Below are 27,138 nucleotides of genomic sequence, written 5' to 3' on the forward strand. Positions count from 1 at the left end.
GCATTAAGAAGCAGGCATTATTTATTGCGACACCAGATGGATGAGGGATAGGTCCACCTAACATGCATGACAATTCTCACAGGTTTCTTGCTTATAAGCATCCATCTCATACACATACATTATAATTCCTAGAAATCTTATACATATTATAATTTCTTCCCAGAACTAATGAACATAGATTACTACCCACTAGAGCATGCGCAGTTTGAGTGAGGGTCCCAAGGGTCTCTGGGACCCCTGGTGGTCATATCTTTGTTGACCTTCAGTTGAATTTCTCTCGTCTTCCTTTTATGGTCTTAGGTTGGATTCTCTTCTGACTTGGTGAGGAACGGTTCCCAGTCCACTGAGCTGGATAGGCAAAGAATGTTCTTTACCCTTTGTCTTGTTCCTTGTTGACATATGTATGGTTTTGTTTAGTTAAAGTTCAACTTGGTGGTTTGCTTCAGCTAACAATCAGTAAAACGAGTCCTCTCCTATCATGATCAAACTTTCACATGTATTTGAGTGCAAACAACCCATTCTGCTCTAGTTCAGTGCAAAGTGCAGCATAAGGAAGAAAGGTTCTTGCTACTTCTAACTACCTGAAGCCAAGGTCTCGGAAGTATAATCTGAGCCTGTAAGTACAGGACTGAAAAGCATCACACAGAAGCAATTTGCTAATGATGTCCTCTATTTCTCCTGCCCAGAAAGAAGATGGAAAGAAAGGTGGTAACAGGAGTCTAAAAAGCAAAAGACAGAAGTAAAAGAAATAGATTCTCAAGGCAAAAAAGGAGGACAAATTATCTTGACTTAGCTCTGAATGCAGATAAGTCTACTTTAGTGGGATCAATGTATCACCCAGATAACCAGTGTAGATAATATCTTTTACTGAATGGAGTAGTAAGCTCTTTGAAATAAAGCACAATTATTTATAGTATTGTTACAGTTGAAAGAAATATCATATGTAGTGATATTAAAATGTATGAAACTGTTTATTTTTGCCGGCTGCTCAGCAGTACCACAGCCTCCACTGAGTATCCTGGCCTGATGAAGGCTTACAGCAAGATACAGTTAAGCAGATGTTAACTTCAGATTTCACTTCTTCACTGACCTACAGAAAAAGTCAATTAGTGGCTTAATATTGCTCAGACATTCATTAAAGCTTGAAGCAGGCTTGTAAATACTCTCCAGGGAGAGTATTTACAACTGGTGGGTTGTGACCACTTACTTTTGGAGGAAAACCACAGATTTTTTCTGCAGTGAACAGTATTACCCTGATAAGAATTTGTACTGAGTCAAAATAGAGATATATTCCCCCATTATTAGAATTACTCAGTGGCCAAATTTCACTGTGGTCTTAGAGAAGTGCGACTTCTGTTAGCAACTGCCTCATTTAATGTATTGCATTTTGACATAATGGCTGAAAAAGTTGGGGCTGTTCAGCCTGGAGAAGAGAAGGCTGCATGGAGACCTCATAGCAGCCTTCCAGTACCTGAAGGGGGCCTATAGGGATGCTGGGGAGGGACTCTTCGTCAGGGACTGTAGTGACAGGACAAGGGGTAACGGTTTAAAACTTAGATGATCTTGAGGTCCTTTCCAACCCTAACTATTCTATGATTCTATGACAACTCCTGGCTCTGTAGAATCCCTTTCCGCTGTCCACCCCATTATCTGATGGTCTATTAACACCACTTAGGTAAGAAAACTATGTTTAGCTGTAAGGTAATACCAGTCAATAATTATGTTTCCTTTTAATAATTAAAATAGGAAACATTTCATTCTACGGCATTATTAAAACGTTAAGTGTTCACATTGATTCAGTTCTGTCCATCCACAGTCACTGTCATTTGTATTTCCATAGCATGTCAGAGAGATTCCTCAGCACTCCTGATGTGGTACGTGGCCACAGATTCAAATTTCTCAGGAGCTTGAGGGAGTTCCCATCAGGGATTAGCCCAGATACCATCTGCAACAATTATAAATCATCTTGATAGGGAAAGCCTGGAAAGTACATTTATAAGTATACAAAGTAAATCAGACTGGAGGCCTCTCTCTGTCGTGGTCCTCTTGACTTGGTGATATATATAACATCGTCCTTGTAGGGATACCTTTCCTTCACAGTGATTTGGAGAAAACTCCAGGAACAAACTTGCCAACAAAGTTTTCAAACTGACAAGCAGGTATTCTTTATTGCAGCGCTGGGAGACACAGGGGATAGCTCCTCCTAACGTGTGTCTCCCTGTTGCTACACAAGCCATCCTTATATAGTCCCTGGGCATACATACATTATGTCATTTTCCAGAAAGCTCCCCGCATGCATACAGAATTGTGGTGGTGGTCTCTGAGGGTCGTTTACTTCTTCCAACAATCTTCATCACTTCTGGCAGCCTTTGGAGCACGCGTAGTAGATGCTCATACCAGTTTAATTGGTTCTTTAGCACCAGAGACATAATAATCCTCCTATCCTCCTACTTATCAGTTAGTTTAACTGTAGCCCATCCTGGACACCTGCCATTCCCAGATACTCCTTATCCCTGTGTCCTGTTCTTCTAGACTGTTTTTCTTAAAACTGTGTCAACTATAACAATTTATCTTGTACAAGAATGCTCAGTGTGTTCTCTAGCTGCATTCTATTTTTTTCTATGTATCATGCACTTTAGTAATTTTCCAGTGCTACTGTTACAAAGCCATCAAACTTAACATTACTTAAAACTGATTCTAAAGGTTTATATATTCCATTTTGTGATTTTGTGTCCCCCGTGTCTCAACAGCTGCCAAGAGCCACCTTCAGATGCTGAGGACTCATTTCTCTTTCACAATTGCTTTGTCAATTCCCCCTTCCCTAGCAAGTGATCCCAGGTGCTTGACTTCCTGTCCTGGGTTCAGCAGTAGCAACCATTTTTCTCCCTCTTAGTAGCTGATACAGTGCTGTGGTTTTGAATTTCAGCCTGGGAAAAAGGCTGATAACACCGATGTTGTTTTAGTTGTTGCTAAGTGGTGTTTACTCTGACCAAGGACTTTCTGAGTCTGCCAGGGAGGAGGGGAAGCCAGGAGGAAGCTGAGACAGGACACCTGACCCAAACTAACCAAAGATGTATTCCATACCACAGCACATCATGCCCACTATATAAACAGGGAGCAGTTACCCAGAAGGGCTAGATCACTAAACCCTAAAACAGCAAATACTGGCTGAAAGTAAATTGTGACATAATGTAACTCTGAGACCAAGTGCAGCAACTCTGAGAGCAAATAAATCAACATTGTGACGAATGACTTTTAATCCAAAACAATGAATGGTTATAGAATCATAGAATAGTTAGGGTTGTGTCCTGGGTTCAGCAGTAGCAGTCATTTTTCTCCTTCTTAGCAGCTAGTGCAGTGCTATGTTTTGATTTTTTGGCCTGGGAACAGTGCTGATAACGCCGATGTTTTCAGTTGCTGCTCAAATGTTTGGTCTGGCCAAGGACTTTCTGAGCCTCATGTTCTGCCAGGGAGGAGGAAAAGCTGGGAGGAAGCAGAGACAGGACACCTGACCCAAACTGACCAAAGAGGTATTCCATACCACAGCCCGTCATGCCCAGGATGTAATGGAGAGTTACCCGGAAGGGCTGGGACTGCAGGGTTGGAGGAGGTATCGGTCGGTACTCAGCTGGGGGGAGTGGGGCGAGTTATCAATCGGCTGGTGCTGAGGTGTTGTATTCTCTTCCCTTGTAATTTTCTTTACCATTATTATTATTGGTGGTAGCAGTAGTGATTTGAGTTACACCTTAGTTACTAAACTGTTCTTATCTCAACCCGTGGGAGTTGCATTCTTTTTGATTCTCCTCTCTGTCCCTCCAGGAGCAGGGGGAGGGCAAGAAGGGGGGGAGTGAGTGAATGAGGTTTGTGGTAGGGTTTAAACCACGACAGGTTGGAAAGGAACTCAAGATCATCTAGTTCCAACCCCCCTGCCATGGACAGGGACACCTCACACTAAACCATCCCACACAAGGCGTCATCCAACCTGGCCTTGAACACTGCCAGGGATGGAGCACTCACAACCTCCCTGGGCAACCCATTCCAGTGTCTCACCACCCTAACAGGAAAGAATTTCCTCCTTATATCCAATTTAAACTTCCCCTGTTTAAGTTTTAACCCGTTACCCCTCGTCCTGTTACTACAGTCCCTGATGACCCCACACAAGGCTTCATCCAACCTGGCCTTGAACACTGCCAGGGATGGAGCACTCACAACCTCCCTGGGCAACCCATTCCAGTGTCTCACCACCCTAACAGGAAAGAATTTCCTCCTTATATCCAATCTAAACTTCCCCTGTTTAAGTTTTAACCCATTACCCATTGTCCTGTCATTACAGTCCCTGATGAAGAGTCCCTCCCCAGCATCACTATAGGCCCCCTTCAGATACTGGAAGGCTGCTATGAGGTCTCCACGCAGCCTTCTCTTCTCCAGGCTGAACAGACCCAACTTCCTCAGCCTGTCTTCATACAGGAGGTGCTCCAGTCCCCTGATCATCCTCGTGGCCCTCCTCTGGACTTGTTCCAACAGTTCCATGTCCTTTTTATGTTGAGGACACCAGAACTGCACACAATACTCCAGGTGAGGTCTCACAAGAGCGGAGTAGAGGGGCAGGATCACCTCTTTCGACCTGCTGGTCACGATCCTTTTGATGCAACCCAGGATACAGTCGGCATTCTGGGCTGCGAGCGCAGACTGCCGGCTCATGTTCATTTTCTCATCTCTTTCAGGTGTAGGACCTTGCACTTGTCACGGTTGAACTTCATAAGGTTGGCATCATCCATCAAATTGATATCTCGCCAATTTAGAGAGAAGGATGTCATGTGGGAAAGTGTCAAATGCTTTGCACAAGTCCAGGTAGATGACATCAACTGCTTTACCCTTGTCCATCAGTTCTGTAGCCCCATTATAGAAGGCCACCAAATTGGTCAGGCAGGATTTCCCCTTAGTGAAGCCATGCTGGCTGTCACCAAGCACCTTGTTGTTTTTCATGTGCCTCAGCATGCCTTCAAGGAGAATGTGCTCCAAGATTTTGCCAGGCACAGAGGTGAGACTGGTCTGTAATTCCCTGGGTCTTCCATTTTCCCCTTCTTGAAAATGGGGTTATATTTCCCTTTTTCCAGTCGTCGGGAACTTCACCTGACTGCCATGATTTTTCAAATATGATGGCCAGTGGCTTAGCAACTTCATTCGCCAGCTCCTTCAGGACCCGCGGATGGATTCCATCAGGTACCACGGACTTGTGCGCGTTCAGATTTTGAAGATGGTCTCGAACCAGATCCTCTCCTACAGTGGGCCCAAGGTCTTCATTCTCACAGTCCCTGCGTCTACCTTCTAAGAACTGGGTGGTGCAGTCAGAGCCTTTGCCAGTGAAGACCGAGGCAAAGAAGTCATTCAGAACCTCAGCCTTCTCCAAGTCCTGTGTAGCCAGTTCTCCCGAAAGATTCCTCAGGGGGCCTATGTTGTCCCGAGTCTGGTTTTTGTTCGCTATGTACCTTTAGAATCCATTCCTGTTATCCTTAACATCCCTGGCTAGGTTTAATTCTAACTGGGCCTTAGCCTTCCTAACCTGGTCCCTAGCTTCCCAGACAACATCCCTGTCCTCTACCCAGGCTGCCTGTCCTTGCTTCCATTTTTTATAAGCCTCTTTTTTTCTTTGAATTTTCCTCAGCAGCTCCTTATCCATCCAAGGATGTCTCCTGGCCCTTCTGCCACACTTCCTTCTAGTTGGGATGCAGCACTCCTGAGCTTGTAGCAGGTGATCCTTGAATATCAACCAACAGTCTTGGGCCCCCCTGACCTCCAGGGCTATATCCCATGGAACTTTACTAAGCAGGCTCCTGAAGAGGCCAAAGTCTGCTCTTTTGAAGTCCAGGGCAGTGAGCTTGCTACACGCTCTTCTCACTGTCCTGGGGATCTCAAATTTGACCATCTCGTGATCACTGCATCCAAGGCTGCCCTGGAGTACCACATTCTCAACAAGCCCTTCCCTGTTGGTGAGCACAAGGTCAAGCATGGCACCTCTCCTTGTCGGCTCCTCTATTACTTGCAGAAGGAAGTTGTCTTCCACACAATCGAGGAACCTCCTGGATTGCTTGTGCCGTGCAGTGCCATCATTCCAACAGATGTCAGGGTGGTTGAAATCCCCCATGAGAACAAGGGCCTGTGAGCGTGAGGCTTTTCCTGTCTGTCTGTACAGTGCTTCATCCACAGGTTCTCCTTGATCAGGCGGCCTGTAACAGATCCCCACAGTAATGTCTCCCACTGCTGTTTTCCCTTTACCCCTGACCCACAAACTCTCTGTAAACTGCTCACCTGTCCCCAGACAGAGTTCCATACTCTCCAGCCTATCCCTACCATAAAGGGCAACTCCCCATCTCCGCCTGCCAGGCCTGTCCTTTCTAAAGAGCCTGTAACCTTCCATTCCAACACTCCAGTCATAGGAGCCATCCCACCATGTTTCTGTGATGTCTATTATATCATACCCCTGTAGACGTGCACACATCTCTAATTCCTCTTGTTTGTTCCCCATGCTACGAGTGTTTGTATAGAGGCATCTGAGACGAGCTCCAATTGAAGCCGGCTCGTTGGCTGGAGCAGCCAGTATATATGTACATTGTTCCGAGCATTTTTTATAGGTTCTGGTAACTGCCTGGGTGTGTTGGGATGGAATGATGCCCCCCTCAAATTTTTTTTTACAAACTGGTCAGATCTGTCTCTATCTCAACCCTTCTGGCCCCACACTGGGTGCCAAAAAGGACTGTTGTGTTTTAAGCCCAGCTGGTAACTCAGAGCCAAGCAGGTGCTCACTCACTCCCCTCTTTCACACCCTCCCCCACCAGGCACGATGGGGAGGAGAATCGAAAGAATGTAAATCCCATGGGTTGAGACAAGAACAATCCAATAACTGAAGTATAATATAAAACTACTACTACTACTAATGATGATAGGAGAAATAACAAGGGGAGAGAATATAAAACTAAAAAGGAAAGTGAAAAATAAAACCAATAAACATGAGTGATGCACAGTATAATTGCTCAACACCCGCCGTCCAATACCCAGCCTGACCCAAGCAGCGGTCTGTCCTTGCAGTAAAACACTTCTCGTCCATATGGCGCACACCACGAAGCATCCCTATCGAGCCTGTGTAGAAGGTATTGCAACTAAAACCTGTCCACTGCCATGCTGGAACCCATAAAGGTTCCTCCAGAGCCCACAGCCTTGCTTCCACCAATAATCCCCTCCTCCATAACTTAATAAGCTTCACAGTACTGAGGTTCACCCTCCCCCATCACATGATTCCCTTCCCATTCCCCAGACAAGCTATGACAGCCACAAAGAAATACTCCCCAGTGCATTTTTAAGGGCCTAAGTCCCCAAGCCAAATACAGGCTCAGTTAACATTAAATCCTTTTCCCATGTGAGCAACCTGAGCTGAGATTAAGGAATGAGCCCACACTGTCAACCTTAACCCTTATATGAGGCTGGTAACTAGGGCAACAGCATCTCAGAAATAACCCATGCCATGCTATTTTGTCTTCTTCAATTGCAACACAAAATATGATGGTAAATAGATGGGTAAATAAAAAGCAAACATCGCCCGCCCACTCCTCTGACTCATATTTTAGACCTGGAGTTTACTGAGAGCTATGAACGGTTATTAATGCTGACATTAACACAAAAATATCATATGTTTCATTCTCTGAATGACATACACCAGATGATAGTGTGCTCCTTTGTTGCTTGTACTCCAGTGTAACTGTTTGCAGAAGGTAGCACAAAATGATCTTCCCAATATTAGACTCAAGCTGCTCGTCTGGTTTAGCTTGATTGTTATTTATAGACACAGAGTCTGAGCTTTTTGTATGTGGAGCAGGACATAGTGACCTCAGTGGCTCAGTTATATAATAGTTTCAAAGCAGACAGTATAAATTGACTATGGTCTTGAATTGTAACACATTATAATTCCAAACACAAATCAGCATTTATCTCACTCCATGCAATTCATTTATTTTCCGAATTGGAAATGACTTAAGACTGATAAATCTAATTGTTACTGAACAATTCCTTAAACTTTTTTAAAAGTTCTTCATAAACCATGAATATTACAATAATTGACTAATATGTTATCATACCACGCAGCTTGGGAGAGCTCTATAATATATTTGGATCAGCTTTAGAGTCAGTTTCCAAATGCAAAAACTATATTCACAGAATGGCCTATGGCCACACCACCCTGAAAACGCCCAATCTCATCTGATCTCGGAAGCTAAGGAGGGTCAGGCTCAGTTAGTACTTGGATGGGAGATCGCCTGGGAATCCCAGGTGCTGTAGGCTTATCCCAGGCACAGCAACAGGTTGGGCAGAAAAGAGATTCAGAGCAGCCCCGAGGAGAAGGACTTGGGGGTATTGGTATATGAGAAAATGAACATGAGTCGGCTTCAGTGTGAGCTCGCAGCCCAGAAAGCCAACCGTATCCTGGGCTGCATCAAAAGAAGCATGACCAGCAGGACAAAGGAGGTGATCCTGCCCCTCTACTCTGCTCTCGTGAGACCTCACTTGGAGTACTGTGTGCAGTTCTGGTGTCCTCAACATAAGGACATAGAACTGTTGGAACAAGTCCAGAGGAGGACCACCAGGATGATCAGAGGACTGGAGCACCTCCTGTATGAAGATAGGCTAAGAAAGTTGGGACTGTTCAGCCTGGAGAAGAGAAGGCTGTATGGAGAAGTTATAGCAGCCTTCCAGTATCTGAAGGGGGGCTATAGGGATGCTGGAGATGGACTATTCATTAGGGACTGTAGTGACAGGATGAGGGGTAATGGGTTAAAACTTAAACAGGGGAAGTTTAGATTGGATATAAGGAAAAAATTCTTTACTGTTAGGGTGGTGAGGCATGTTGTGGTTTAAATCCAACCACAAACCTTGTTCGCTCACTTCCCCCCCTTTTGCCCTCCCCCTGCTCCTGGAGGGACGGAGAGGAGAATCAAAAAGAATGCAACTCCCATGGCTTGAGATAAGAACAGTTTAGTAACTAAGGTATAACACAAATCACTACTGCTACCACCAGTAATAATAATGATAAAGGAAATAACAAGGGAAGAGAATACAACACCTCAGCACCAGCCGACCAATAACTCACCCCACTCCCCCCAGCCGAGCACCGACCAATACCTCTTCCCACCCTGCCATCCTTAGTCCTTCCTGGTAACTCCCAGTTACATCCTGAGCATGACGGGCTGTGGTATGGAATACCTCTTTGGTCAGTTTGGGTCAGGTGTCCTGTCTCTGCTTCCTCCAGCTTCCCCTCCTCCCTGGCAGAGCATGAGGCTCAGAAAGTCCTTGGCCAGACCAAACATTTGAGCAGCAACTGAAAACATTGGCGTTATCAGCACTGTTCCCAGGCCAAAAAATCAAAACATAGCACTGCACTAGCTGCTAAGAAGGAGAAAAATGTCTGCTACTGCTGAACCCAGGACAGGCACTTGAATGGGTTGCCCAGGGAGGTTGTGAATGCTCCATCCCTGGTGGTGTTCAAGGCCGGGCTGGACAAAGCCTTGGGTGACATGGTTTCGTGTGAGTTGTCCCTGCCCATGGCAGGGGAGTTGGAAGGATGATCTTAAGGTCCTTTCCAACCCTAACAATTCTATGATTGTATGATTCTATGAAAACAAGTTTAAAGACAAAATTTCCATGTGGTTTTTGGCAGCATACCCTTAGAATTCACTCAGTCAAAATGTCCAAGGAGATGGAAACCTGTCACACATTTAAGCACATAGGTGCTTTCCCCATCACTATTTGAGCACTTAGATTCACAACTCCATCCCCACAAGCACTTGAGTGTTGGAAGGGACCCATAAGGATCAAGACTGAGGCCTCTGTTGCCCAAACCACACATTTCCATAGTCATCATCTTAAGTTCTGTAAGAAACACAGCTCCTTGGAGCATCAAATCCAATAGGAAAGTTTGCTAGCACAAAGGATGCAGCCAAGCAGGCTTCTCTTTAGGAAAAACACCCTGTTCTGATTGTGTGCAGAGACCAGAGCATCCTCCTGCGAGGTCTTTGTCACACTGCGACAGCACCAGAAGGACCTTCCTGAGACCCAACTCCTTCTCCACTTCCAGTCATGCTCAGGGAGACTGATACAAACAGCCATCTGTGGCAACACCAGCACAACTCCCATGCACCACTGTACCTCACTTGAAAAAGTTTTATGATTATGGTGTTAGAGAAAAGGGCAAAATTTTATAACTAAATATTAGAAATGATTATATTTGAAAATTTGTAAATCAGTAGTGTGGGTTTGGAAATACTGTAATCTTCCAGTACTGTTTGTAGTTTTGTACCAGAGTTATTCAGTAACCAATGTTAACAATGGTAGGCTAGGTGGCAAGAGCTAACATAATTACATATGGTACAGGGCATACGGGTGGATTTAAGAAAGTATTGTGAAAGTCTATCGAAGCAGAAATTAATGGACACACCAGGGTAGTCAAGTGAGAACAAGACAATGCTGGCGTCCACACAATGGTTGGGATATATCCAAAGAACAGAAAGGTGAAAAAGGACAGAGCGAGGAAGACTTCTTACTTCATCCGAGGAAGACTCCTTACTTCATCAATGCGACCGCCAGAGGAGGCTGCGCAAGCGCAGTAGAGGCTGATGTCATGATAGACTGATGTGGCAATCCTTGATACATATGTATTAGTTAATGATGCAATCCGTGTTGAATATGTATTAGCAACCAAATTTTTAGTGTATAAATTGCGAACGCGATGTGACGAGGTCGAAGCCAGATTTGGGCGAGTGCCCCTGGTTTCCCAGCGCTGCAATAAAGCACCTCATATAACCATTCCGGTGGTTATGTGTTTATTCTTACGCTAACAATGGTAGGAGACATTCACTCTGTGGGGTGATAAATCCTCTGCTCAGAAGCTTACTGCAGATGTTGAGGGTGATGCTGTTTGAGACTGACTGATTCCCTGCTTCCTTAGTTGCTTTCCTTACCCATGGCATCATATGATCTACTGAAAATGTGGGCATATGTGTGAAACAGTGGAGGAGTTATAAGATATTATATTGTCATAGGATATTAGACTACAAAGTGATATGAAAAATTGTTTCTCAATTAAATAGATACATAGAAATATTTACCCTAAAGTCCTACAGACTGTCTTTAAACTAAACCTGACCGCTATTAACCAGAGATATGTGCATTTGTAACCAGTGACTGCAGCAGTATTAACTGTTAGGAATGTGTAAACCATCTTTTATATATGATAACTATTTAAGCCAACAGCATAGACATAACCACATCTGTACAGATGAACCATGTTACATGCCCAACTTTCACAACAAACTCAGAATGATCTTCAGAGGGAGACATCCTTTTTTTGTCCCCACACATAAAACCACTGATCTTATTGAATGCTGAAGACTGGCAGGCAGGCCATGGGCAGGCAGGCCATGGGGGTCAGAGCCATGCTAGGGCAGATGCGCATAGACAAGGAGACCAACCTTTGCCCAAAAGCAGAGAAGACAAAAAAGAGTTTGGCTCAGCCAAGGGTTTAAACAGGAAGTCATGATCACACTTTGGGCCAAGAAACCCAAAACTACTAAGCCAAAGGGTAAGTAGAAAGCATGATGTGAAGCCAACCAAAAGGCCAGGAAGCCAGGGTGCATGTCCAACAAGCAGGATTTGCAAAAGGGATCAAAGACAGACAGTGAAGCCCAGGCAGGACAGTCTGAGTAGGAACCAGAAACAAAACAGATTTACAGCTTCAGCCAAGGGATACATCCAAGTGCCAAGAGCAACTGGAGGCACTTCCACATCTGACTGCTGGGTGGGACCAGCAGTGGACCAGGAGCCCCGCAAGCTGCTGCTCAGGCTCCCTGGGTTCTGCACCCCAGGAGCCCTGCTGAAGCCCACAGCAGAGCCTGACTGCCCTGCCCCTGTGCAGAACTGTTGGGGCACTTCACACAGATGGACTGCAGAGGGGTTTTAGCCATTTCTGGGAATACTGTTCCCAAATTAAACATATCTTCACAAGAGCATGAGGGAAACACTTCAGTGTATCAACAACACAAGACATGGGGTTTCCTGCTGCTTTTTTCATCTGCTGTTATTTTCTTTTTGAATTACACAAGAACCACTCTTTCTAGTAATTGTTCTATTGTTTATAGTCTGTCAGGGAAGATCTGCTAAATTTATCCTTAGCAAAAGAAATAACATATTTTAGCTCAGCCTGACTCTCTCTCTACTGCTTTTATCATTATCCTTCTTTGGATATGGACCTACTTTCCATAAAAGGTGATATAGTATACACTGAAACTAATAGTAAATAATCTGATTTTAACGTGCAGATGTGCTTATCAGCCAAGAAGATTGACTGCTGCCCACATTATTAAATATATCAATGCACATTGACTCCACATTGCCAGTGTAATCCCTTAAAACTAATGACTTTCAATTACTTAATGCAGCATTGGCAGATGTGATAATTGCTTATTCAAATACTGATTCCAAAGATCATAGGTCTTTGAACCTATGGAGCACTAAACTATGCCTTTCAAATAGTAGATGCACCTTTCAATCACTGATAGTTTGTCTGGGTTTTAATATCAGTCAATAATGGGGTGAATCTCACTGTTCAAAGCACTGCTTTGTAGACATCTCCAAAGGAATCTCTCTAGGACCTGTGCCTAATGGCTGACAACATATTTGTCTACAAAATGAGTAAACAATCGGACCAAATCTACAGTGTTGTGCAACTTCCTTAACAGGCTGATAGTTGCTTATGAATTGTAAAAGGTTTGCACATCATTAAAATGCCTATAAAATCCACTGATGACAAAAAAAACATAGTAGCATGTTTTACTAGGCACTGAAATGTGAGGATTTTGTGGGTGTTAACTACAATTACAGCATCTAAGAGTTTACATTTCTGTTCTCACTATCCTTTGCTTATTTTCTTCAAAGTAGGAAAAGAGGTGTGAGTACATTGACCAAAGCTTTATGTCTTCTTCTGTTAATTTATAGAGATCTTTGCATTTTTATGCTCTCAGATTTTTTTACATGTTATTGTACTGTGTCATCTATAAAAATATGTTAATGAAAGGGAAGAACCAATCTAATAAAATTATGTTACTGAACAACTCTTGCAGGTATTCTACAGAGATGACTATGTGACCTTGGATGCATGTACATACAAAAAACATTAACGTATACATTCATATTGTGTATAAATGAAAACACTAATATGATGTAGTTACTCATTTACTTTATCCAGTCATAGCTTACAGAATAACATAGATAGCTGCCTCATTCTTTAATGTTCCAAAAGTTGCTAAACTGCAATTAAACTTGACCTAAAGCTGGACACTCACAGCCAATATACACCGGGGTTTGGATCCATGTGATTCTGAGCTTGATAAGTCATCAAGAGAATTGACCCATGCCTGCATGTGTCTCATTAAGTCTGCCCAGATATGTAATTTCGAATTTTTCATGTTGACCCCACAATCTCCCTTGCTTAGCTAAAGTGTTCAGTCAACTCTGTCCTGTCAAAAATATTCTAAGCATAAAGCTGATACTGAACATTTCTCTTGACCCTTCGTAACACTTAAAATAGTAGATGCTAAGAAATGCTTTAACACCAGTAGGGTTAAACATTCCTTTTCAAAACTTCCTTTAGTGCTTTGCACTAAATGTTCAATACTTTAAGATGACAAAGACTGTCCTTAATGAAATAAATGATGTGGTTTTGTATGGGTGTGTGCAGTTGTAAATATATCTTTGAAAAATGTGCAACAACTGTGGGGTATTCTCTAATTTGTAACTCTTAGTTACAGGACTAACACTAAATCAGGAACTCCTCTGTGTTTGACCCTGTGCTTTGCACAGCCATGTCCACACACTCTTAATGTGTTCCTGCAGTTTGCAGGAGGCTGAGGAGATGCCAAGGACTCAAATACACCTTACAGACCCACTGCTGCTTGCTGTGTTCTGCAGAGCATGGCACAGTTCCAGAGAGTGCCTGTAAGAGGGAATGTGTCTCAACCTCTCAGATTAGTTAGTCCCAAACCCAGTGCACAAACCAGGAGGAGAAATCTCTTACTGCCACATAAGGACAAGGCTGGAGGTGTGCATGCCATACCTACACACAGTTATTGCACTGGGTCTCTACTCAGTACAGAGTACACAGATGAGAAGAGGGATTGCCATGTCAGCCTTCCATGTCCATACACAGTATGGAGCATGTACCTATTCTTGACTGGCTGCTGCTCTTCTTTGGAAGCTGTTTCTGAGAGCTTCTCCAACAAATGACATTTCAAATTAATACTACATATACTGTAAACTACAGTTTACAGGCCAAATTCTGCTCTCATTTGTCCTTGCAATGTCTGCAGTCCAAGAACAGTGTTACAGATTATGATAATCACCTTTTAAATTCATCAGGTACAGACTGCTAGGGTGAGTTTTTAAGGAACCTTATGGAATGGGGATGCCTTTTGTCCTGGGTTTAGCAGTAGTAGTCAGTTTTTCTCCTTCTTAGTAGCTGGTGAAGCACTGTGTTTTGACTTTCAGTCTGGGAACAGAGCTGATAACACCGATGCTTTTAGTTGTTGCTAAGTAATGTTTACTCTGACTAAGGACTTTGTGAGTCTCTAATTTTATTTGTGATAAGCATTCATTGTTTTAGGTTAATAGTTACTCGTCACAATGCTGATTTATTGGCTCTCAAAGTTGTTCCACTTGATCTCATGGTTTCAGTATATCGTACCTTACATAGAGACGGTATTTGATGTGGTAGTGTTTTTCAAGTGTGGGACTTGGGCTATCTGGCTTATGTTCCCAGTGTGGTCACCACCTTTATACTTTGGGAGGTATATAATAAAAGTGCTTAGCAATTACACATCTTTTTTCTCCTTCTCGGGTGGTCAACCTGTGAAGGAGACATTCTTTTACCCTCCCAGCCCCACCCCCCCACCACCCCAGACCATTTACAGCATCAACTGAGAGTTTTGAATTTTTTGAACGGCCTTTTAATACTGTTGAGACCTGTTTGCTGATTGTGATGGGAATCACCATGTTGGCACGCATACAGAGTGCGTTTTGCCCACGACCATTTCGTCTGATTTTAAGAGTTAAGCAGTCAGGTTTGGGTCTTGTCTGGGGTTAAACGATGATATAGGAGGACCAAGAGATTTTCCCCGAGGCTGGACAGCCATGAGTGGCAGGGTGTGTAGGATAGTATGGTGTCGTGGTTTAAACCAATCCACACAGGTCATCCACTCACCTCCCCCCCGACCCTCCCCACTCCCGGAGGGATGGGGAGGAGAATCAGGAGAATGTAACTCCCACGGGTTGAGATAAGAACAACCCAGTAACTAAAGTATAACACAAATCACTGCTGCTACTGCCAATGATAATATTGATAAGAGAAAATAACAAGAGAATACGATACCACCGCCGAATGAGTTCGACCCCCCCGAAGAGAGAGTGTGCCCTTCCAGGTAACTCCCAGTTACCTCCATGGGCGTGACGTGCTGTGGTATGGAATACCTCTTTGGCTAGTTTGGGTCAGGTGTCCTGTCTCTGCTTCCTCCCAGCCTCCCCTCGTCCCCAGCAGAGCATGAGACTCACAGAGTCCTTGGCCAGAATAAACATTACTTAGCAACAATTAAAAATAATCGGTGTTATCAGCTCTCTGCCCAGGCTGGAAGTCAAAACACAGAGCTTGCACCAGTTACTAAGAAGGAGCAAAACGGCTCCTGGTAAACCCAGGACACCCAGTTAGGCTGATTTCAGCCTCCAGGACAGTCAACTCTTGAGATCCTCCTGTCACTCCAGAAATACAAATGGGTTCCACCCATTGATAGCTTGATGGCATCAGGGTACACTGTGCACCGTTATCTCCTAGAGCCTTATATTCCTGTGGGACTGATGTGCCAGGCCATCTGATCCACACAGTCCAGTAAACCCAATTGTCTGTCTCCTCCACCTAGCTGGAGTCAGTGCCCCTCTAATAGTCATCATAAGATTCTACACTTATGTCTTGTATAAAGAGATTAGAATTCTTCATTATAGGATTTGAAGTAAAACCATATCTTCCCTTCCATCAAAGTCCTTGACTGGAGTAAGCATTACTTAGCAACAACTAAAAACATTGGTGTGTTATCAGCATTGTTCACAGACTAAAGTCAAAAACACAGCACCGCAACTGCTACTAAGAAGGAGAAAAATTACTGTTACAGCTGAACCCAGACAAGTGCTTAGGGACATGGTTTAGGGGTGGACTTGGCAGTGCCAGATTAATGGTTGGACTTGGTGGTCTTTCTTGGTCTTTTCCAACCTAAATGATTCTATGATTCCAGCATTCTATGAAATGGTTACATGACCATGAGGGTTTTGAAACCTCACCTGGAGTATTGTGTGCAGTTCTGGTGTCCTCAACATAAAAAGGACATGGAACTGTTGGAACAAGTCCAGAGGAGGGCAACGAGGATGATCAGGGGACTGGAGCACCTCCTGTATGAAGACAGGCTGAGGAAGTTGGGTCTGTTCAGCCTGGAGAAGAGAAGGCTGCGTGGGGACCTCATAGCAGCCTTCCAGTACCTGAAGGGGGCCTATAGGGATGCTGGGGAGGGACTCTTCGTCAGGGACTGTAGTGACAGGACAAGGGGTAACGGGTTAAAACTTAAACAGGGGAAGTTTAGATTGGATATAAGGAGGAAATTCTTTCCTGTTAGGGTGGTGAGGCACTGGAATCGGTTGCCCAGGGAGGTTGTGAATGCTCCATCCCTGGCAGTGTTCAAGGCCAGGTTGGATGAAGCCTTGTGTGGGATGGTTTAGTGTGAGGTGTCCCTGCCCATGGCAGGGGAGTTGGAACTGGATGATCTTGAGGTCCTTTCCAACCCTAACTATTCTATGATTCTATGACAGGTACAAAATTATTCCCCCACTTCAATAGTGATACACTTATCCGAGTAATTCCCTCACTTGATGAAATGTGGGCAGCCTCCGCAGGAAGGAAACAGTGAAAAGGGTTCCACAAACTAACCTGGCTGTACCCAACGTATCCTGGAGCACAGCGCAGGATTGTTGAAAATAAGAGTATTGCCTGTTCAGTTATATTCTTTGCTTTACTGTAGTCAGCATCAATTGGACTTTACACTTAACTCACATCTATTTTTTCTTTGCTCCATCTCCCATTTATTTTTAGCAGTTGTGGTTGTGTCCTCCTCTATGATTTGTTTAATATCAGAGTGGGGGGAAAGAGAGAGATACTTGATCTCATGTGGGAACACTTTCTCGTTATATCAAAGAACCATCTGCTAATTTACAAAATACAAACAAAGTTACTGGATGTGCAAGAACCCCTGTTGGGAAGCCATGCACAGACAGTGCCTATACCACATAAGGGAGTGCTCTATTTATTCTGGCATGCACAGTGCTCTGGGTTTCTTTTCTCTTTGGGTATTTTTCCTCCTCCTTCTCATTTTATTGATCTTAGTTCAACATAGCAAATAATAAGCAAAATAATAAATACGTATTATTTATACAATGCTTTTCCTTCTGTAAAAAGCACTTTTCTAGACAGAAACAGAAATCATATGGAGCAGCAACTATTCTGCAGGTGCAGGAAAAGTTAACAGCTCTGCCTTCTCCAGCCTCCCTGTTTTGATGTCCCAATCTCTGTTGATTCTGTGTTTTCTGAGCAGTTGGGTGACACAAGAGTCAAGTTAATCCAACAGCTCTTTTCATCCTCTCTCCCCACCTCCTATGTGCACCGTGTAGGACAAAGCACCATGCAGCATTCAGGAAATATCTCAACCTTGTCCTTTTTCAGTTGTTCTGCAAGCAAGAAATAGGAAAAAAGATTAAAAAAGAGAAGCAAGAGACACCTTCCATGCTCCTAATCTGCAGCAAGCAGAGCAACATGCAACAGTTACTGTGGTCAGCCAGCTCACTGGGGTCTCACCACAGATTGTGAGAACAAATGCCACCCTCCAGAAGACAGAGAAAAGAAATCATCCAGAGGGAATGTATGCAAAGTGGTTAAGTTAGCAGCAGCAGTGTATGTTTAGTGTTCAGACCTTTTTCTTAATTTCAGCTGGTGCTGAGGTTTGAAAACAGCCAGAAATATTTAAATACCTGTAGCAGACCTGCAAACTTGCTTCCTAAAACCTGGAAGTTTGTATGGCAAAGATAAGGCTGTGGACAAAATGCAACTAACACAATACTCAGAAAACAGCCTACTGAATGACACATTTCTCATAAACTGGACTAAAATGCATTTCAATTGGGAGGTTTCGGGGGATATGTTTTCATACAGATTTAGCATTTGAGGATCTTGCCACACTGACAGACCTGAAAGGTAGAGCAGAAACAGCAGCACAGATAAACTAAAACCACTGTTCTCTTCCCTGTGCCTCAGCTCAGGTGAAAAGAAAAACACCAAGCCTAAAACATTTCAAGGAAGTTTGAATCCCCAAGGGAGCCTGCATAGGGCCAACCTGCCACAGTACATCTCCACAGCATAGTACAGCTGTATTAGCAGAGACACAGCTCCACGTGAAAGCAGCTTCCCTGTTTCTGAACCCAAACTGAGTCCCAGAAGGACAGGAGGGTGTTTTTTGGACCACATTTCTCAAGCTTGATAGGTCTGGGAGTGGGTTGCAACATGCCAGCTCCCTGCCTCCATGCCAGTGGTGTGGAGATGCGTTCTATTTCTGTGTCCACCCCAAACAGGCTCTGTGCAGACTGCTGATAAGGATGTCAGTTACATTGACAGGCTCTTTAGCTATGGACATGTGTCCATCAGAAGGCAGGCTGAGGTCACCAGAGCCTTCACAAAGAGCTTTGTTGGTAACAAATTCCAGCCACCAGCTTCAAGGATATGAAATACTGACACAGAAGCCCTGACAACCGTGTCAACTCTGATGTGTGCCATCCTGTGTTTTTTTAAAACAAATTTTAATCTAAACTTGCAACTAAAGTCTGACGCATTGCAGATATGAAATTGCAAAAATAAAATTGGAAAACAAATACACTGGTTGCAACATCCCAAGATGCAAATAGAAAAACATGAAGGTAAGACTGCCCAGTGTCTCACAAAAGTAGGTCTAAATTTAAGAAACCTTTAAAATAGTGCAATAATCTCAGATATAACTAGTGCGTCCATTCATGTAAGTATGTGTATGCTTATACACATGTCCTGCTGTTGTGAATAAGAATTAAGTGCAAGATACACCCAAGCTGACAGTCATAGAATCATAGAATCATAGAATCATAGAATCATAGAATCATAGAATCATAGAATCATAGAGTCATAGAATAGTTAGGGTTGGAAAGGACCTTAAGATCATCTAGTTCTAACCCCCCTGCCATGGGCAGGGACACCTCACACTAAACCATCCCACCCAAGGCTCTGTTCAACCTGGCCTTGAACACTGCCAAAGATGGAGCATTTCTGCACAAATTGCCATAGTTAAACCAAATACTCATATTTCCTGAATACATGCTAAGTAAGAGTGGCCTTTTCAATATGTAACTTTACAAAATAAACAACAACATTCTATTTTCTATGATATTCGAAAAAACTATTCAGTAATCTGCAGCTATACCTATGTGAATATTTGCTATGTATGTGACAATATAATTTCTCCATTACTTTCCTTCCTTTCCATCCAAAACAACACATGGTATGACTGAAAAACACTTGAAGTGAACCTGGATCCAGTGGAACCAGCAGGAGTTCTGCTAATTTACAGGACACAAGATTTTACCCAGTATATTTTAACAAATGATTCTTAGCAGAAGGGATGCCAGTGAGCCACGAGTACTACTGTGCTCATTAGCTCATTTCGCTATCTAAATTATCATCTGCATCAAAACACAGATTAAATGCTCTGCCAACAGTAGCTCTGACAACAGTAAATAGCAACACACAGGGCTGGTGTTGTGTTATGTCCCAGGGCAGGCTGTCACTGTTCTCCATGCACATGTGGTGAATCTGCTCATGCAGATTTCACAACATCATGGAAACCTCCAGAGGCACCATGGATTGCCAGTATAGGAATCCTATCAACAACATATTTTTACATCCAGCCCACTTTTAGAAAGCTACAAATGTTTAATGGGTGTGAGATAGCATAGCTTTTTAGAAGAGTTAAAAACTTAATTTTGGATAAAGCCCTGTCACCAGCATTTTTCTCCTTTTTTACAAGGAAAACCCCCACTTTCAAGAAATGCTCCATTATTCCAGGGTATTTCAGTACCCTGCAGTTTTTTTACTATTTCCAAGGCAGTAACCACAAGCTTGATATAAAGCTCATCTGACATAAAGAGTCCTTGCAGGTGCCATTATCAAAAATGCGGGCTTGGAATGGGAAAACACTGGCTATGATTCCTACAGCCCCAAATGGGAAAGTATTAAAGATGAATTAATTTTAACCCACATCACTTCCTGGCCTGTTTTCAGCATTCCTGAAAATTGATTGTGTCATTCATCACTTTGAAGTATTCAACATTCTCTATTTTAAAATATTTCTATAACACAGTGTCTATTCACTCAAATATCCAGGCTATCATGTAACATCTTTCTCCCTGTGAAGGGCCTACACAGAATATTCAAGGCTGGAGCTGCTTTAAATAGTTTCCATTGCTCTGTGTACACAGCATATGATTTTTTCCTCCAGTACTTTTCCATTTCAGCCTTCACAAGTCATACAGTGCCTTATGCACCTATCAACTCTCATATACCATGGGGCAAATTTTAGTATCACTTATGTTGGCATAATCCCAGTAAAGCCAGAAAGATTGTCTGGGTTTATCCGAGATCAGAAGACAGCCTCAAGTTAGGCTGAGCTGTAGCTTATGTATAAGTGTTTGGAAGGAGCAATTATGTTCTGCAGTGGAAGACAAAAGTTTCAGAATTCAGGCTGACATAGGAGTTAATATTCCCCACACATGGATGTACTAACTACTGTCGCTACTTGACCTTGAGAAATATTTTTGCTGAGAATGATTTTGTTTTTTGCATAGGATAAAGCCAAATTGCTAATCATTTTGATTTTTTAATAAATAAAATCAATGTTGAATCTGATATCATTAACAATAGGGAGAGTGGTCTTTCTGGATAATAGTGATGCATTATGGCAGAATATCCAGATACTATCAGTGATGATAGATTAAATAGAAGAGAGGAAAGAAATAAAATTCAACCCAAGCTCTTACTGCAGCAGCAATGAACTAAAATTCTTATTGTCTTCTTGTCACGGGTGACTTGGCATTGCTCGGGCTCTCAAACAACTCTCACATTTCACTCCAGTTTAAGTTTGTGTTTTAAATTCAGTTTTGTAAAGCACTGTGGGATTTTCCAGACTGAAAGGCATCATATATAAATGTAAAAAATTATTAATTCAACATTATTTATGGATACTATCTGTTCGTAACTGTCACTGCCTCTTCTTTTTAATGTTCTTATCACAGACTGCCTTGCTTATTACTTGCTAATTTGTTCAGAATTCACTTCAAGCAATCTCTGAGATATATGTTTACCCCAATGAGTGCCTGCCAAGAATGATATTTATGGCATAGCTTACATTGATTTTAGAATTTCTAAAAGTAATAAAGCACTGAATAAGGTTCCTTTCTTCTCACAAATTAGAATCTGTCGTATTAGAGTAATATAATGCTGCAATTGCTTCCACTGGTTTCTTTCATCAGACTGATAGGAAAGAGAAAAATTCACAGACGTTTTGGCTGTTTGTTTAAAAGGCCTAGAGGAAGCTGTTGGTTTATTTTTAAAATCTTCAGGAATAATCACTCCAAACCTGATCCTGCTATTCCTTTGTGTAAAGCAACCTTCTTCTGTAAATCGCCAGGCTGGCATCCATGAGGCTGTTCTGGGGCAGGGAACTGTTCGTGGCAGCAAAAGGGCAGGACTAAGCTCTTCATCACTTGTCAATGAAAGGTGCAAGTGGGAAAAGCCCAGTCCCATTTGCCTTCTCCTCTGAGGTGGAAGGTCGGCTATGCTCCATTTCTTCCTGGATACTTCTGGAGTGTGGATAGAGACGTGCACATCCCAATCTCCACTCTTCCAAGACACTTCACAGCTGAATTGGGATTACAACTCAGCACTGGTCAATGAGATGCAAAACTGACAGGATTTCTCTCATTCCTAGGAGGATGACACTTGCATACCATTACAGTTCTGCCTAAAGTCACTATTTAGTCCATATTAACTCTTTAAAAACCTGTCAAAGTATAAACTTTTACATCACCTGTTATCATGTCAGCTTTCACAAGCTTCATGCAAACAATAATAAACAATTCAGGGAAAAAATAATCTTAATAGGACTAGCAAGGTTTTATTAGAAACTATACAGCAGATTCACTGAATAAACGAAGATCCCCACCAGCAGCCACTGCCACAATACAGCTACCTGGAATTTTTATTTTCTTGGTTTTAACTTCATAACTCCACTTTCCTTTTCCTTCTTGCTTCCCCTTGGCTGACTTATTCTATAGCTGCTGAAATGATCCAGGAATGCTGGATGAGTGGCTGCCTGTGGATCAGTGCCAATACTGCACTGGAAACTGGAAAGCAGCACAGATTGGTTGTACCTGTGTCTCCTTCCAGACACAGATAAAAAACCAGAGCTCCTCATTAAAGACTGACCTGTGAACTCAAGATTTTCTCTTACCTGCTCCTGTGGACACATCAGCATTTTAGGAGGCTGCACACTAACCATATGTGATGCCAAGTTGAGCTTCCTACTTCTGTTGTTGGATTTTGAGAATGCCAGGCTGAGATCTTTGAGGCATCAGTTGCAACCCTGAATGCATCTCTCAAAGAAAATGTTTTGTGCATTTTCGTAGCAGATCACCCAATAATAGCACATTGCTCAAGAAACTAATGGAGCACAAGTCCGCTTCCAGTATGTCAGATAATAATTGTGCTGTAACACCACAGTGCATACATGAATAAATACAATTCTAAATTCAATGAGATATTTTCCTTCTGCTGCTCCTCCTCCCACAAATGAATAAACCAGCAATTAATTACTATGCTCAGCAACTCCCTGCAGCAATTGCATAAGAGATTAATTTTCAGTCCCTTGTCTTGTAGCCTTTCAGATAAGTTTCATGGGTCTGGAATGGCAAGTATGTAAATATATGGTATTGTTCATTTAGTGTTTGTAAATGTTACAGCTCTCGGATAACTACCATAACTTTCTCAAAGTTCTACTCCACTGCTTAGAAATACTGCAGTATATTTGAGTATTAGGATCATTTGAGCTAACAACTAAGAATAAGGAAGCTTTCTCAATCAGAGATATTTGTATGTTACATTTTATGGTAAAACTTATATATGGATAAACTTATATATGGATAGATAAGGAGCTGCTTGGATGGATAAGGAGCTGCTGGATGGATAAGGAGCTGCTGAGGAAAATTCAAATGAAAAAAGAGGCTTATAAAAAGGGGAAGCAAGGACAGGCAGCCTGGGTAGAGTACAAGGATGTTGTCCGGGAAGCTAAGGACCAGGTTAGGAAGGCTAAGGCCCAGTTAGAATTAAACCTAGCCAGGGATGTTAAGGATAACAGGAAGAGATTTTACAGGTACGTAGCAAACAAAAAACAGACTAGGGACAACATAGGCCCCCTGAGGAAGCTCTCGGGAGAACTGGCTACACAGGATTTGGAGAAGGCTGAGGTTCTGAATGACTTCTTTGCCTCGGTCTTCACTGGCAAAGGCTCTGACTGCACCACCCAGGTCTTAGAAGGTAGACGCAGGGACTGTGAGAATGAAGACCTTGGGCCCACTGTAGGAGAGGATCTGGTTCGAGACCATCTTCAAAATCTGAACGCGCACAAGTCCATGAGACCTGATGAAATCCATCTGTGGGTCCTGAAGGAGCTGGCAAATGAAGTTGCTAAGCCACTGGCCATCATATTTGAAAAATCATGGCAGTCAGGTGAAGTTCCCGATGACTGGAAAAAGGGAAATATAACCCCCATTTTCAAGAAGGGGAAAATGGAAGACCCGGGGAATTACAGACCAGTCAGTCTCACCTCTGTGCCTGGCAAAATCTTGGAGTACATTCTCCTGGAAGGCATGCTAAGGCACATTAATAACAACAAGGTGCTTGGTGACAGCCAGCATGGCTTCACTAAGGGGAAATACTGCCTGACCAATTTGGTGGCCTTCTATGATGGGGCTGTGGAACTGATGGAAAGGGGTTGATGTCATCTACCTGGACTTGTGCAAAGTGTTTGACACTGTCCCACACAACATCCTTGTCTCTAAATTGGAGAGACATCATTTTGATAGATGGACCACTTGGTGGATAAAGAACTGGCTGGACGGCCGCACACAAAGAGTTGTGATCAATGGCTCAATGTCCGGCTGGAGACCAGTAATGAGTGGTGTCCCTCAGGGATCGGTGATGGGACCGGTCTTGTTTAACATCTTCGTCGCTGACATGGACAGTGGGATTGAGTGGCCCTCAGCAAGTTTGCTGATGACACCAAGCTGTGTGGTCCGGTTGATACGCTGGAGGGAAGGGATGCCATCAAGAGGGACCTGGACACGCTTGTGAGGTGGGCTGATACCAACCTCATGAAGTTCAACCATGACAAGTGCAAGGTCCTACACCTGGGTCGGAGCAATCCCAGGCACAGCTACAGATTGGGCAAAGAAGAGATTCAGAGTGGCCCTGCAGAGAAGGACTTGGGGGTGCTTGTTGATGAGAAAATGAACATGAGCCGGCTTCAGTGTGCGCTCGCAGCCCAGAAAGCCAACCGTATCCTGGGCTGCAACAAAAGGAGCATGACCAGCTGGTCAAAGGAGGTGATCCTGCCCCTCTACTCTGCTCTTGTGAGACCTCACCTGGAGTATTGTGTGCAGTTCTGGTGTCCTCAACATAAAAAGGACACGGAACTGTTGGAACAAGTCCAGAGGAGTGTCACGAGGATGATCAGGGGACTGGAGCACCTCCCATATGAAGAGAGGCTGAGGAAGTTGGGTCTGTTCAGCCTGGAGAAGAGAAGGCTGCGTGGAGACCTCATAGCAGCCTTCCAGTATCTGAAGGGGGCTTATAAGGATGCTGGGGAGGGACTCTTCGTCAGGGACTGTAGTGATGGGACAAGGGGTAACGGGTTAAAACTTAAACAGGGGAAGTTTAGATTGGATATAAGGAGGAAATTCTTTCCTGTTAGGATGGTGAGGCACTGGAATCGGTTGCTCAGGGAGGTTGTGAGTGCTCCATCCCTGGCAGTGTTCAAGGCCAGGTTGGATGAAGCCTTGGGTGGGATGGTTTAGGGTGAGGTGTCCCTGCCCATGGCAGGGGGGTTGGAACTAGATGATCTTGAGGTCTTTTCCAATTCTAACTATTCTATGATTCTATGATTCTATTTAAATTACTGACATATGAGAAATAGTATGATCATACTAGGTTCTTACTAGCTGCTAACCATTTAGGTGGTTAGGACTACACCAGTATACCCTGGCCTTCGTAAAGTCACTGCAAGTTCTGCCACTGACTTCAGCAAAGCTGAGATTTCACCTAAATCACTATTTGTGTATCACTAAAAAAAGAAATTAAGAATTGAAACTAACATGTTGTCACTGCGCTTATGGTTTTTTAAACAGTTCTTTTAAGATACCCCAGTAAAAGTTGCTGAGCACTTCGGGCATTATGAAAAGGACTTCCATATCAAGAAAAGCACAAAGCTATTTTCTGATCATATCTTGCAAATGTTTAAAGTCCAAAGAGGTCATGTGCCTAGAGGTGACAACGCAGCACAGGCTGAACATTAAACAGACACTGCTTAAGTGATCAAATGCAATGCAATACTGTTAGTGCCTTGATGACAATATTATCTGTTGTTGCACAGATGCCTCAGAAAAAAACAACTTTCTCTGTATCTCCTGGGCAAAAGCAAGTTCAAGAGGGGAAAGCATAGGGACTGGACAAAAATAAGTAGTGGGAGCAATCTGAAATCCAAGTTTTCTGAACCTGGAATGAGTCCAAAGATCCTTGGGGAAATTACTTTCCAGGCTGAATGAGCAGCAAGAATAGACTGGCAAAGATGGAAAATAAACCTCCTGAATCTTACAGACCAGGTTTCAACCCTGAATAGTACCACATATGCAATATACCAAGAATAATTAATAACAAAACAAGAAGTCTGAGCTTTCTGACTGGAAACACAGCATGGCCCTGGCTTTAGAGTAATGGATTGGGGCTCAATTCTGTTCCTGCTATTATTGGGCTGTACAACCAGTGCTGTCTTCAATGCCATCCTTCAAGACAATGACTCTATCTCCTAGCCAGATGTACAGTACCCAGCAAATAAAGGCTTTGCAAACAAATTGTTAAAAATAAATAATTAATATTAAAAGTTCTAAGGTGCCCTTAAGGCAATACATCAAGAACAGGGTTACCATGAATTAAAACTAGTCATAAAGTATTTGTAAGACTCAAATGCTAATGAAAAAGGGAGAAAAAGTATTACATTTTTCTCCTAAGTTCTGCCTAGCTTTACTCCTCATGTCTTTGCTCAATGAATACTCATGCAGCTCTGCCTAACTTGTTAAAACTGAGCTCAAGATTCCACAGGACACATGCTAAACTCTGGTGTCCCTTCTCTAAGGATAAGTCTTTTACTTGGTTATTTCAATCTGTTAGGTATCTAGATAGTGCATCACCAGAATGGAAGAAAAACTGAATTTCCCTCCTACTGAATAGTCTTTGGCTTAATCTTTTCGAATATAAAAGCTGGCAATGCATTGGGTTTAGAGCCTTAAACTGGACTGCGCAGTGACTAGAGATGCTTCTGGGCCTGGCATTTGCTTCTGTAAGCAGAAGAATGGCCACAGTCCCTTAATGCCACTGTGCAGCTTCCTTGTTACACTATGCAATTGCATCTGTAGTTGACATTTCACAATCTCACAGTGGGATTTCTACCACTGCTTTGATCCAAATAGATGTCTACAGCGTCTAAAGTCTGCCAAGGAATTTACCAGTCCTGACTCCATGTTTTGCTGGGCTTAGCCAGCCAGTTGACATAATCCACCAAGGACAAGAAGACTCACAGACTGGTGACTTGACACATCAGGGATGATAAG

The 27,138-nt window shown here is 43.1% G+C and overlaps 1 pseudogene; it reads left to right on the forward strand.

Annotated features, from left to right (window-relative positions):
• Positions 1-8,212: 8,212 nt before the first annotated feature.
• On the forward strand, positions 8,213-8,331 carry LOC136004509 (5S ribosomal RNA; annotated as a pseudogene).
• The last annotated feature ends 18,807 nt before the right edge of the window (positions 8,332-27,138 follow it).

Source organism: Lathamus discolor, chromosome W (assembly GCF_037157495.1).
Source record: "Lathamus discolor isolate bLatDis1 chromosome W, bLatDis1.hap1, whole genome shotgun sequence".
Classification (NCBI taxonomy): Eukaryota; Metazoa; Chordata; class Aves; order Psittaciformes; family Psittacidae; genus Lathamus; species Lathamus discolor.